This window comes from Phascolarctos cinereus, unplaced genomic scaffold (assembly GCF_003287225.1).
Source record: "Phascolarctos cinereus isolate Bilbo 61053 unplaced genomic scaffold, phaCin_HiC Scaffold_726;HRSCAF=1367, whole genome shotgun sequence".
NCBI classification, from domain to species: Eukaryota; Metazoa; Chordata; class Mammalia; order Diprotodontia; family Phascolarctidae; genus Phascolarctos; species Phascolarctos cinereus.
Window position 1 is genome coordinate 215,348,652 of NW_027556098.1, and position 14,040 is coordinate 215,362,691.

A 14,040-nucleotide genomic window follows, 5' to 3' on the forward strand; every position below is an offset into this window, starting at 1 on the left:
ATTCTTTCAATTTTCCCAGAGAATATTTCATTAAAACACCTAGATTGTTAAGTTGCTGACATTTACTTGATTATCTGACTTAATAGTATGTCAAAATTTGCAGATTCCTTTCCACAAAACCATTACTTCTGTTTTTGAATACTTTACATTTATTGATTTGTTTTCAGTAATTGCTGAGTTTGGAGAGAAGCTTGTTAAGACCTATATGAATTAATGATAGTATAACTCTGTCATCTGCATCAGTAGAATAGAGGTCTTTCAAGAGGGCAAATTTGGTTCCAATAACATTGTTCTTACCTTACAGCAAATATTGAATAGTAGTGGGGCTGAAAGATGCCTTATTTCAGCCCTAGGTCAACAGAAATCAGTTCTGCCAGAGAATCAAAAGTATCATTGCTAGGATAGAAATAAAAGATACCTACCATTTATAAGAAGATTCATTTATAATAAGTTCATTTTTGCCAAAGGTGATTGCTATTGTCTGAAGCTTGAGATATTCTGTAGAAGTCCATATGCTTTCTTTGGCTAAATAATAGGTAGTGGCTTTCCCTATGTGTAGGGATAGGATAAGGACTAGGCATGCAATTTTATGCATATACCCTCTACCCATGCAGGTCCGTTACTTCTCTGAAGCTTATGGTCTTAAGAGAATTGCTTTAGAACCCCGAGAAGCTGAATGGCAGGCAGTACCTGTTCAAGGCAAGACTTAAACCCAAGTTCTAGGTAGCAGAGCTGTGTAGTGCAATAGATAGATTGTTGGATTTTGAATCAGGAAAACTTGAGTTCAAATCGAACCTCCAACATTTACTGCCTGTGACCCTTGGCAAATTTAATCCTCTTTTCAGCCTCAGTTTTCTTACTTATAACATGAAGATTATAATAGTACTCACACAGGGTTGTCGTGAGGAACAAATGAGATAATGGATGTAAAGTGCTTCACAGACTTCAAAGTACTCTATAAATGCTAGCTGTTATTATCTCTAGCTCTGAGGGCTGGCACTCCATATATGTAGCCATTAGTTGATTTTTTTTTAAAAAATGATTTTGAAACGGGTTGTTTAGGGGTGAATAACAGTGTTGTACTTTCCGATTTTCTAGCTTTTTCAATAGACATGTTGCCATATAATAGCTAGCATCTATATAATATTTTAAAGTCTGCAAAACTCTTTGCAAATATCATCTCATTTATCCTTACAACAAGCCTGGGAAGCAAGTACTATTATCATGCCCATTTTACAGATGAGGAAAGAGAGGCAGACAGAGGTAAAGTGACTTGACCAGAGTCTCATGGCCAGTAACGTCTGAGGCAAGATTTGAACTCAGGTCTTCCTGACCCTAGGTCTAGCACACTAAACACATTAAGTAGCAATACAATTTGAAGACTATATTCAAAGGACCTATGGAAGTTGCATGGACCCTATTTCTTATGCTTTTTTTAGACATACAAAATAATTTAATTTTTATTCTTTTCAGTGAACAGAAATGTATTTTCTCTCCATCTCACTTCCCCCATTAAAAAAAAGAAAACATTTATAAAAAATGCATAGTCAAAGCAAAAAAAATCTTTTCAATTAACAAAAAAAATTACCTTCTCTCCCTCTCACTCACCCTCATTTAACAAAAAAAGAAGAAAAACAAAATCCTTGCAAAAATATGCATAGTTAACAAAAAAAATTCCTGCATTGGCCATTTCCGAAAAATATACTTAGGGTTACAAAAGGCATTACAAAGTTTATCTCACTTGATCTTTATAGGAACTCCATTAGAGGAGTAGGTTAAATAAATTATCCCCATTTTACAGATGGGGAAACTGAGACTCAGGTAAATGGTCTAAGGTCACACAGCTAATAATTGATAAAGCTGGAATTAAAATCAAGGCCAAGTTTCCTTCCCACCACACCAAGCTGAAAACAATACTCTGTTTCCATCTACCCAGAAAAAAATTTCTGTATTTTTAATATGGATGGGGGAAAATAGCCAATATTGTCACCAACTCTTGTAAAATTGTTTCTCTATAGTTGACATGTCCTCTTGATGTGCCTTGCATTAGGAAACAGATGCTTACTTCTGATAAGCAGGTCTCACAGAGGAAGAGTTATCAGGTCAATTATTGTATCATCTCTTCTTTTCTGACACTCATACTTTTGATGATTTTATCCCTTCTATGGCTTTAAATACCATCTCTATGATGGTGACAATAAAACCTTCATCTTCAGCTTGACTTTTCTTACAGTTCCAATTTCCATCTGTATGTCCCACTAACACCTAACACAACATAGCCTAAACTGCACTCTTCATTTCTTCCTCAAAACCTCTTTTTTTCCCTGAATTCTCATGTCTGTTAATGACACCACCATGTAGACCCAGGCATTTTATGTTCACCAGGCATAGAACCATTGCATTTTCTTTGACTTCTTTTCCCCAACATAAAAATCAGTCTCTCTGTTACTGTTTCCATCACTAGTACCCTAAAGCAAGACCTTTTGCCCAGAGTGCTGTAAGAATCTCCTATAATTTCCATGTTTCCAGTCTTCTCTTCCATCTAATCTACACACGTACATCCCTGCCAAATCAAGCCTCTCATTGTACGACAATGATACTTTCATGCATATGTTAATTTATTGAACAAATATTTATTAAATTCCTACTGTTTATAGAGAATTACACTAGGTTAGTCCATCTTTACCACTACCTGTTGAGTATTTCTAACTGGATGTCCCTCTAGCACCTAAATTCCACACCTTTCTCTCTCTCTTTCTCTCTCTCCATATATGTATATATATATATATATATATATATATATATATATATATATATATGTATATATATATATATATGTATATATATATATATATACAGACACATATACCTATGTACATACTATATATATAAACACACATATATTTATGTACATACTATATACACACACATATGTACTTATATATGTACTATATGTATGTGTGTACATGTGTATATATGTATACATGTATAATGCTCTAAGACTAACTTCTCACTTTCACTTTTGACTTCCCTTTTTCTACTTATGCCATCTATCATCATTTTCTCTTAATGACATGACCATTCTCCCACTCACCCAGAGATAATGCCTTAAAGTCATTTTAAAAATTCTTTCTCTTTCTAAATAATCAATATGTCCATTTGTTCCCCCTTGGCTTCATTTTTTGTCACTTCATTTTATTCACACTGCAAAGACTCTGGTTAAGACTCTCATCGCTTTGTGTCTGAATAAATAGCCTACTATCATGTCCTCCTGCTTCCTGGCCATCCTGTACACTTCTAGCTCAGCTAATTTTCTTATAGCACAGTTTTGATTACTACTTCCCTGCTTAAAATTTTTCAGTGACTCTACAATATGAAAGGATAAAGTCTTCGCTCCCAAGCCTGGGATTCAAAAGCCTCCACAGAGTCTTTTGTGGTTGTTGTTTAGTCATTTCAGTTGTGTCCGACTCTTCATGACCCTATTTGGGGTTTTCTTGGCAGAGACACTAAAGTATCTTTTTTCCTGATAGGTGGAAATGGAATCTTTGCCATTTCCTTCTCCAGCTCATTTTACAGATGAGGAAACTGAGGCAAACAAGGTTAAGTGACTTGCCCGGGGTCACAGAGCTAAGTGTCTGAGGTGATTCACAGTCTACCAAACCAATATTGCCAGTCTTTATCTTTCATACTTTTCTACGTAGGCCCTATATTTCAGCCAAGCACAATTACTCACCATTCCCCAAATATCCCTTAATGATTCCTCATCTTAACTTAGCTATTTTGTCCACCTGGAATTCCCTCTCTACCCATATATATCTACTCAAATACTAAATTTAAGGTACCATTTATGCCAGATCAAAATATCCCTCTTCTGAACTCTTATAGAACTTTTATTCTATCACATTTGTCAGCTCTTACCTTATTTTATTTTATATTGTTATTACTTGTGTAATGATTATCTTAATTAAGCTCCTTAATGGCAGAACCCATGTCTTACACATCTATGCATACCCAGTGTTTAGCATATAGTAGGTACTCAACAAACAGATGTTGAATGAATTAATTAATAATGTATGAACAATGGTGTTTTCCACAAAATCGTGCATGGTTCCTCACCTTTTTAGTGACTTGATTATATTCTTTGGCAAAATATCATTTAAAAATCACTATACTTAAATCTAACTGTTTGTTTATTGTTGACTAACAGCGGTCCAAGGTGCTGTATGATGAAGCAGTGTTTAAGATATCTACGTCAATGGCTTCTTGTTGGAGTGACCTAAAGCTCCTACTGTCTAAACTCTTGGTGATGGAGGAGTCTAATTGAGTTTAATTGAATGGAAAGTATTCTCTCCTCCAAACTGTATTCCAGCTAATGAATTCCGTGGGGGAGATAGGGAAGGGGTGTCAAGGATGCCAAATGTTAGAATTAATGGATAGCAATAACTTTCAGGACTATTAACAACTGTCAAAACTGTTAATGACAGGTTAAAGTGAAAAAGAAACTGTGAGATAGTGCATGATATTGTTACTCCTACTTGTTAAGAAGGTGGTAGTTCTAATAAACCTATCTCAACTGGTTCCGCAGAAGCATCAAGGTACAGTAGAAAGAGTACTAGATTTTTAATCAGAAGACTTAAGTTCAAATCCTGATCCTTTTATTTATATCTTGTGTGACCTTGGTCAAGTCATTTGAATTCTATGGTCCTTAGTTTCCTCATTAGTAAAAAGAAGTGGCTCAACTAAGATGATCTTTAAGAACCCCTGCAATTTTAACTCTCTGGTTCTATTAGACAGTGGTACAAGGGTGCTTACTTTTTTAGTATGATTATCAAGGGAACAAAGATTTGTTGTTGTTGTTCAGTCACATCCAACTCTTTGTGACCCCATTTGAGGTTTTCTTGGCAGAGATACTGGAATGATTTGCCATTTCCTTCTCCAGCTCATTTTACAGATGAGGAAACTGAGGTAAACAGGGTTAAGTGACTTGCCCTGGATCACACAGCTAATGGCTGGGGCCAAATTTGAACTCGGGTCTTCCTGACTCCAGGCCAGTGCTCTATCCACTGTGCCACCTAGCTTCCCCAGAACAAAGCTAGTCTAAGTACTATTCTCAGGCAAGGTCTGAATCAGCCTCATCTGAGTCAGATTTTGTTACTGGTGAATCCCTCCCCCAATCTAATTTCTCACAGATAGACAAAGACTACAGATTATAGGTATTCCAAGAGAGAGATAGTTATTGACATGAGTATACAATAAATATTCTCAGCACTTCAGAGGAAGAGGACCTGTTTCATGTCTCTTTAAGAATTCTACTTGTGGAACCCAAAAATTTTGAATATTTTTTGTCATGAGTGAATGAATAGACAAGTCAGATCATCAGCATCAGACTAAGACTGTCATTGCTTTTTATAACATTGCCTTGTAGAAGAGTAAGATGGCTGTTGGATACACATGGCTCTATTTATGGGATATCTCCTAGCCAGGCATCTTTAACTCAATGCAGTTGATGAAGAAACCTCAATGAAGATTTATTTGTGAGCCTGTCCTGGGATTCTCCATCTAGTAAAGAACTATGACATATTAATCTGCTTGGAGTGTTTTAAAATTTCTTCCAGGAGTCAGAACTCGTCCTGTTACCTAGTAGAAGGCTGTGTTTCCAATGGGGGTGGAAAAGCACAGAATTCTTGAAATAATTCTCCTCCACGTGAGTCATCTTATCTACAGTAGGTTTGCTTAGAGTCTGCATTGGTTGTTGTGGTTTGGAGGAATATACTGAATTTATTGCTAATTGTATTTAACTTGTCACTTGTTTTTGAACAGGTTTCCTTACCACACCAGAACTCACATAGTATCTTTAGAAATGAATATATCCAATTCAACAAACATTTATTAAACACCTATTGATATGTGAAAAGCCTAAGGCTAGGTTCTGCTGACATAAACTTTACATATAAGTGAGACAATTCCTGCCCTCAAGGAGCTTACCTTCTAGAGAAGGGAAGTAACATGTTCACAGATCAGTAAGTACCATCATTTGTGGGGTGGGTAGCTCTGAAAGGTAGGGCACTAGAACTGAACTTGAAAGGGGGCTAAGTAGGTTACAGCCCTCCAAGAATGGAGGGCAGCTTCCAGAAAAGCATTAAGGTGCAGACGGAATGTCATTTGTGAGTAGTAGCAAGGACAGTTTGGCTGGAAGGAAGGAAGCAAGGAAGGGAGGAAGGAAGGGAGGGAAGAAGTAAGAGAGGGAGGAAGGGAGGGAGAGGAAGAGAGGGAGAAAGAGTTGAAATTAAAGAGGGAAGGAGGGAGGGAGGAAGGGAGGATGGAAATTAAGGAGGGAAGGGGAGGAAGGAAGGAAGGAAGGGAAGGAGGGAGGACAGAAGGAAGGAAGGAAGGAAGGTAGGAATGGAAGGAAGGAAGAAGCAAAGGGAGGGAGGATTTATTATGTGTCAGGCACTATACTAAGTACTTGACAAAGATCTCTTTTGATCTTCACAACAACTTTGAGAAGTAGTACTATTATTATCCCCATTTTACAGTTGAGGAAACTGAGGCAGACAGAAGTTAAGTGACCTGGCCATGGTTACACAGTTAGTAAGTATCTGAGGCCAAATTTTGAACTCAGATCTTTCTAACTCTTGGCCCTGCATTCCACTCATTAGATTGTAAGCTCCTTGAGGACAAACCCTCTCTTTTTTCTTTTTTGTATCTAAAGTGCTTAGCAGAGTGCCTGCACATAGTAGGTGCTTAATAAATATTTATTGATGGATTGATTATTAAATGTTCTACTGTACCACCTAGCTGTCTCTAGAGTATATTAGGATATGTACTGTTAGGTCAGTTAGTAAAGGGTCATACATGCTAAACAGAGGAGTTTTTATTTTATCTAAGAAGCACTAGGGAGCCATTGAAGTTTCTTGAACAGGAGAAGTCACGGAATATCAATTAGGCAGCTGTGTGGAATATGGATTGAAAAGGAGTGAAAGTCTAATATACTGCTAAGTTCTGTATGTGTGTGTGTGTGTGTATGTGTGTGTGTATGTGTGTGTGTGTGTGTGTGTGTGTGCATTCTTAGGAAATTAATAGAACTTTAGTGAGATTTGGGCTGCTTGGGGTCAGAGGCTAAAAATCAGTTGGATTCATTACTTAATCATTTTTTTTTTCTGATCTCGTGCTAGAATTTACAATTAGTACAAATCAACCAAATTTAAATGTGTCTTAAGAGGTGATGCCTTCTTTTAAAGTACTAAAAATAATTTTAAAAAAATTTAAAATATTAGCATGTAAAGGTAACAACATGATAAAATTTTAATGTAAAGAAGGCTCTGATATCTGGAATTTGTCAGGGATTCTTAAATGCTAAGGCTATTCCATAGAAAGTTAAACCACCATGAGTAATATCTGAGATTCTATTGCTGCTTCTCAGTGGGTCGCCAAATAATAGAAACAGGATTATGATAACAAAAAATAACAACAACAACAACAACCTGAAGTTCCTAATCATGTATAGAGAGATAAAGAAAGTAGTCAGCAACTGGAGTTAGAGTCAGGAAGATTTGTGTTCAAATCTGACCTCAGATACTTACTAGTTGTGTGACTCTGGGTAAGTCATTTAAACTGTCTGCCTTGGTTTCCTCAACTGTAAATTGGGGATAATAATAGCACTTTCCTACTAGGGTTTTGAAAGGTTTGAAAGAGATAATATTTGTAAAGTGCTTTGCACAGAGCCTAGCACACAACAGGTGCTTAATAAATACTTTTTTCCCTCCCAAAATATTTTGGAGAAAATTTCTGTTAATAGTTCAATTCATTTGAGAGCTAGAAAATAAATAAAAAAGAACAATGGCAATCAACACCCCCCCATAGATAGACTGCAACTCTCCACTGCAAAGATGACCTTATAGCTCATAATTTCCTCTTAATTATCCTTAATTATGTCTAAAGTGGAAAAATAGTACCTGTGATTTCAGCCAGAGTAGTCCAGCAGTGGTTTGATTGAATATTCATTCAAAACATGTGACATTACAGATATATAGATAAATAGATATGTTCAGAAAATATCTGACTATAAACAATGAACCGTCTGTGCTGCTAATTAACATGCTAATTATATGGACTCTCTTATGGAAATTCTTGTGTAATTTTGCCTGTCATAGATTTTCTAGCTTCTTTTGTGCCTTGTGATGTATATTCAAAAATCCTTTTGCCTATCCCATCATGGTACAGACTCTCCTGGCCCTCAGCATAGGATTTGTCACAAGTGAGTACGGGCTTCCCTTTTTATGATAAAAGCAGCATGTTACATGCAGATATGTATCCAGAAAGCACCTTCATTTTCTACGTCTTGGATCTGATGTGAATTGGGTGACCAACTTTCTAATGCAAAATGCTAAAAAATTTCAAGAAGGTTGTAAAAAAAAAAGATTATATATGCTCCATGAGAAAAATAGGATTGCATTTAATAAGTAGTTAATAGTGATTATAAGTATATATATGATCTGTTTCATTTTTAATATTAAAAGGATTTCTGAAGTTGTATATGGGCATAATCAGGGGAAAACTGCTTTGTGAATGGCAGTAATTTTTACATGGAGAGAGGGAGAGTAGGAAATGGAGGAGAGAAAAGGGAGAGAAAGGAAGATGGAGATGAGAGGAGGGAGAGAGACAAGGGGGAAAGAGAGGAGGAAAAAGAGAAGGGAAAGAAGGGGAAGAGTGGGGTGAGAAAAAGAGGGAGGAGAGGGAAAGGGATGTGGAGAGTGTTAGGAGAGGGAGAGAGAGAGAGAGGGATAAGGACAAGTCAAAGGAAAAGGAATAGGAGAAAAGGAGGACAGAGAGAGAGAGAAGGAAGAGGGAGAGGAAGAGGGGGAGGAAACAGAGGGTAAGGAGTAGAAGAAAGAAAGAGAGAGAGAGAAAGCTAGAGAGGGAGAGGTTGATGGGTTGGGGGAAGCAGAGAGAGAGAGACAAAAAGAGGGAGAGGGAGAGAAGGAGGGAGAGGCACAGAGAGACGGAAGAAGAAGGAAGGGGAAAAAGGAAGAAGAAGAGGGAGGAAAAGGGAGAGAATGAAAAAAGGAGAGGAAGAGGGGAAAGGAAGAGAAAGGAAGAGGAGGAGAGGGAAAAAAAGAGAGATGGGCAGGGGAGAGAGAAAAAAGAAAAAGAGAGGGGGAGAGGGGAGAGAGAAAGGACTGACCTTTGGTCTAGAATTCTAGCTGCTTTCAGAAGAACCTGTTGCTGTTCGTGGTTCCGCCTCATTGCATTATGGTCTGTGTGATGTCTTTGTTCAAAAATAGCTGCCCCATCTCTAATTACTGCTTGTCATGCTGGTCTTTCTCTTGTTATTGTTCTTCAGCATTCCTCAGCTATGCTGAATAACTTGAATTTGCACTTAAGTGTGTCATTAAGGCATGCCTTTTCCCCACGTTGCCAGGGGTCATACCCTCCTCTTTCATTCACCATAGAGCACTGCTTAGGTACTTGGACACTGCCATGTCATTCATGTGTGTTCTACTCAGCACAGATCTGGTAAGTGAGCATTTGCTTCTGTGTCAGTGAACTTCCTGTATTCCTAGAACTATGCACCTTATTGCAAATGATGTCTTATTATTTTAACTTAAGTGTATCTCATGTATAGTAATTAAACTCTTTAGGTAGTCCAATGTAAGGTCTGTTACATGTGCAAGTCTCAAAGTCAAGAATACAAGTTGGTCTGGTTTATCCGTTCAGTACAGTGGAAAGATGTCTGCATTGAAGGACAAAGGTTCAAGGTACAAATCCCAGATCTATCAGTGACTGCTTATGTGATCTTGGGCAAGTAACATAATCTCAGTTTACTCATTTGTAAAATGAGGGAGTAGGTTGGATTATCAGGATGTTTCCTTCTAACCATAAACTTATGATCCTCTGGACTTTTAGGTAGGAGCGAAGGTACAGATGATTTGCCTATCAGCTCCCCAAAACTAGGCTACCTTTCTGGAATTTGGTAATTTTAACTCTAGCCACAGGAACATAGATTTAGAGCTAGAATGGAGCTAGGGGGCACTGAGTTCAACTCCTTCATTTTACTGTTGAGGAAGCTGAGGCACAGAAAGATTAAGTTGTTTGTCCTGGGTCACATAAGTATCTAAGGACTTGAACCTAGGTCTTCCTTACTCCAAGGTCAATGCCTCATCCGCTAGTCCATTTTGTCTTTCAAAAAGTAAAATAAGGAGGAAGTCTCCACCCATAGCTGCCTTCTCTATGATCATCCATCATGTTTGATCCCCTAAGCAGTATTTAATGACAAGGTTGAATGGTGAATTTCCAGTAAAAATCTGTCTAGGAAGTTTCTAGATTTCACACAACCTCAGAACCTAAGTAAGTGTAACATTAAGCTACAAATGTTTGACTTTTATGGTATTGGAGGAAGTGCATTTTTTAAAATAAATGTTACATTGTGGTATTGACAATGCATTGTACCCACTATATACCAGGCACTATGGATTTTTTTAAAAAGAAAAACAAATCTGTGCACTAAAAGAGCTTATGCTCTATCAGAGGAAACAACATATGCATATATAAGTATATGTAAAATATATAGAAAATAAATGTTATTATGTATGTAAATATATAACTTATATGTTATATATAATATAAAATTATGTACTGTGTGCTCCTATATTTATATGCTATATAAATATAAGAAGGAACATTAATATATGGGAGATAGCATAGAAGACGGTACTTGGAGTGAGCTTTGAATCGATCTAGGCTCTCTAAAAGGCGGAAGTGAGGAGGAAATGCATTTCAAACATAGGAGTCAACCTGTTACAAGTCACAGAGACAATAGACAGAATATTGTGTGTGAGAAACAGCTAGGCTATTTCATAAGGTTATAAACTGCATAAAGCAGAAGAATGTTTAGTAATATTGGAAAGATATGTTTGAGCTAGGATGTGAAGAGCTATTTAAAATACCACACAGAGTACACAGAGCATTGATCTTTGAAGTAGCAAGGAGCCCCTGAAGTTTACTGAGCAAGGGAGTGATGTGGTCACACCTAAAAGCTGTATGGATTATGGATCAGAGTAGAGAAAAACAAGGTGGGTAGACCACTTGCGCAGAAATAGGGAAGTTCATAAGAGAGGGGGCTGTGGGGGAAAGACAATGAATTCCAAGATAATAAATGCTGAGTCTGAGAATTAAATGGGACATCCCATTCTGTGTAAGAGGTGAGGTGGGAAAGAGACTAAGGCTGCATGTAGAGATCTGGAAGTTATCTGTATAGAGATTGTAATTAAAACCATGGAAACTGCGTAGAGATGATAACTAAACCATAATCAGCTGAGAGACAAATGGGTCTGGGCCAGAACCACACACAGAGAACGTAATATGGATGATAATTCAGCAAAGGAGAATGAGAAGCAGACAGATCGGAGGAGAACCAAGAGAGAAAGATGTCACCACAAGCCAGAGAATATCCAAGAGAAGAAAGTAGCTACCGCTCTCAAATGTTACACAGAGGTCAAGAAGGGTGAAGAATGCTATTTTCAAAGGATACCTAGGCTACTGTGAGTGACTTGCCCTAGTCACTATTCCACACTGCTCTTATTTAGGAAAAGATTCTGTCATCGTCATCATCATCATCTATTTAGCATCACTGGCACATATATGGTATGACCCTGACAGAAAAACAGCACAGACAATATTCCTCAGTACAGAGGTCAATTTTAACTAAGTTAAGATTTAATTAAAAGAATTTGAACTTAGTTAGATGGGGTTTGGGGTTGGGCTGGAGAAAAACTTGGTTTCTTACTTAAACCAAATTAGAACCTCTTTTCTCTCATATTTGAACTTTAATCATCAAAAACTTCATCAAATCTGTCAAATGGTAGACAAAAATACATTTGACCTGGAGTGAAGTATCAGGAGTTTTTCAACATTTAACTCATAGTGTGTATTAGTAGGAAACTAAGTTGAGCAGAACCCATTAATGTCACAGTGATCGGTTACCAATGGAAATAAATAATTCATGATGAAGGGAATTAGTCTAATTAGCAGGCAGTTTGAGTCCTTTGATAAAACCCGGCTCTAATTCCGTGAAGGGCAGGAAGTGCTGTCATCAGTCAGCCCTGAAAAGATTAGCATCTATTATGAATGAGGTTAGACACCCTAGTGAAGTCATGTGTGTCCTGGAGACAAACCTAATATGTTCCAGAATGGGACACAGTTTGTCTCACCAACACATCACGATTCTTACCAGGCTATTGTATGTAATAACAAGCCGAGTTCACTGCTCTGTCCTATCATTCTCTCCCTGTCCATCACTCTGACAACTGTGGAAATACATTTTCCATGCAAAGCAGGGCATGTGCCTTGAATACTTGTAAAAAAATGGTACAAGATGTCAAAGAAAATATGTTAGCATTTTTCCGTCACAAAAACAAACAAATCCTAACATCAGCCCTGAACCTGTGAATTTCCAAGACTAGCTGACAATGATGGTGGGCCATACCATACTGTACATGGGGTCTGAGTTCACACACTGTGTTGGGAAAACAAACCAATCTATGGTCATTACTCATGGGAGATTTGTTTCCCTACTTAACTTTCTAGATAGTGAAAGGACAAGACCAATCACAGTCTTCCCACTCCTTCAAGCTCAAACAAGTAGAGTCAGAATCTGGGAACAGGAAGGCCTAGAGTGCCAAGCCAAAGGGTGAGGGGAGACAAAGCCATTGCTCAATATTGCATCCAGATGGCTGAGATCTTAGGGATAACTCTGATCTGAATTTCTCATCGCACAATTATATCTGGCCTGGAGAGAGAGAGAGAGAGAGAGAGAGAGAGAGAGAGAGAGAGAGAGAGAGAGTTGGCTGCTCGGCTATGTGTAAGCCCCACGTTGATGGTGCAGCCTCCATGCTGACGCAGCATCAGCTGTGTTTCCATTTTTACTTTGGAGCCTTTTGAAATTACATGTTTCCATTTTGCAATTTGATGTAATAATGAAGAAACTCCAAATTTGTAAGTTATTGTATTGCTTGTTTTTATTGTATAAAATTAATTGCTTCTTTTATTTATGTCATTAAGAAGGGGGGGAGAAACAATTTTGCAGTATTTTATCATTTGCTGTAATAATTACCATACCAATAATGTGACAGAAGCCTTGGGAGCAGGGCATATTATGTTCAAATGTCTGAGCAGCACTTGATATTCCAGCTCATGTTTCTGAGGGATGCTACTACTCTCTTCCTCCAAAGTGCACTGAGGAAGGTAACGAGAAGTTACTAAAAATGTTGCTGATTAATGAAGTAGGGGGAGAATAAGTTGAGTCAACACAAGAAGTGATTTTTCAGGGAAACAACAATATAGTTTTCCCAAAGTATAATTCGCCTGTCTAGACTGAGTTAAAGAGGAGCGTGAGTGCGAGAGTAACCCAGAGTGATGGGCCCACTGTCTGGGCTGCAGAAGGGTCATTGGCTTTCTCCTTTGGCATTAATTTTCAAAAGACTAGAGAAGGTATGGTATTGTGCAAAGATTGGGATCAGGGATCTTGGGTTCAAATTCCAGCTCTGCTTCTTGCTACCTGTGTGACCCTGGGCAACTAACTTATTCTCTCTGGGCCTCAGTTTCTTTATTTATTAAATAAGAGGATTGTAATAGGTGATCTCTAGGTTTTTTCTAGCTCTAGCTCCAAGAACCTGTGATCCTGTAACAATAAAGCTAATTAATAAATAGGATAGAAGCGTAACTAAGCAGAGGCAGGTTGGCACAGTGGAGAGAACGTAGATCTAGGATTCAAGATTTGAGTTCAAGCCCTGACTCTGACATAGTGGGAAGTTGGGCAAGTCACTTAACCTCTAAGTACTCTAGGTAAGGGAGGCAGCTGGGTGGCACAGTGGATAGAGCAACAGGCCAGCACTCAAATCCAGACTCAGACACTCACTAGCTGTGTGACCTGGGTGAGTCACTTAACCCTGTTTGACTCAATTTTCTCATCTGTGAAATGAACAGGAGAAGGAAATGGCAAACCACTCTGGTATCTTTGCCAAGAAAACCCCAAATGGGGTC

General features: G+C 38.0%; 1 long non-coding RNA gene across 1 annotated transcript in view; it reads right to left on the reverse strand.

The window, feature by feature from the left end:
• Positions 1 to 9,329, reverse strand: part of LOC110211640 (uncharacterized) — a 54,577-nt gene extending 45,248 nt beyond the window's left edge. Inside the window, exon 1 of the long non-coding RNA XR_002325457.2 lies at positions 9,185 to 9,329. This is a non-coding gene — a long non-coding RNA (uncharacterized LOC110211640). The remainder of the gene's footprint in view (positions 1 to 9,184) is intronic.
• Positions 9,330 to 14,040: the final 4,711 nt, after the last annotated feature.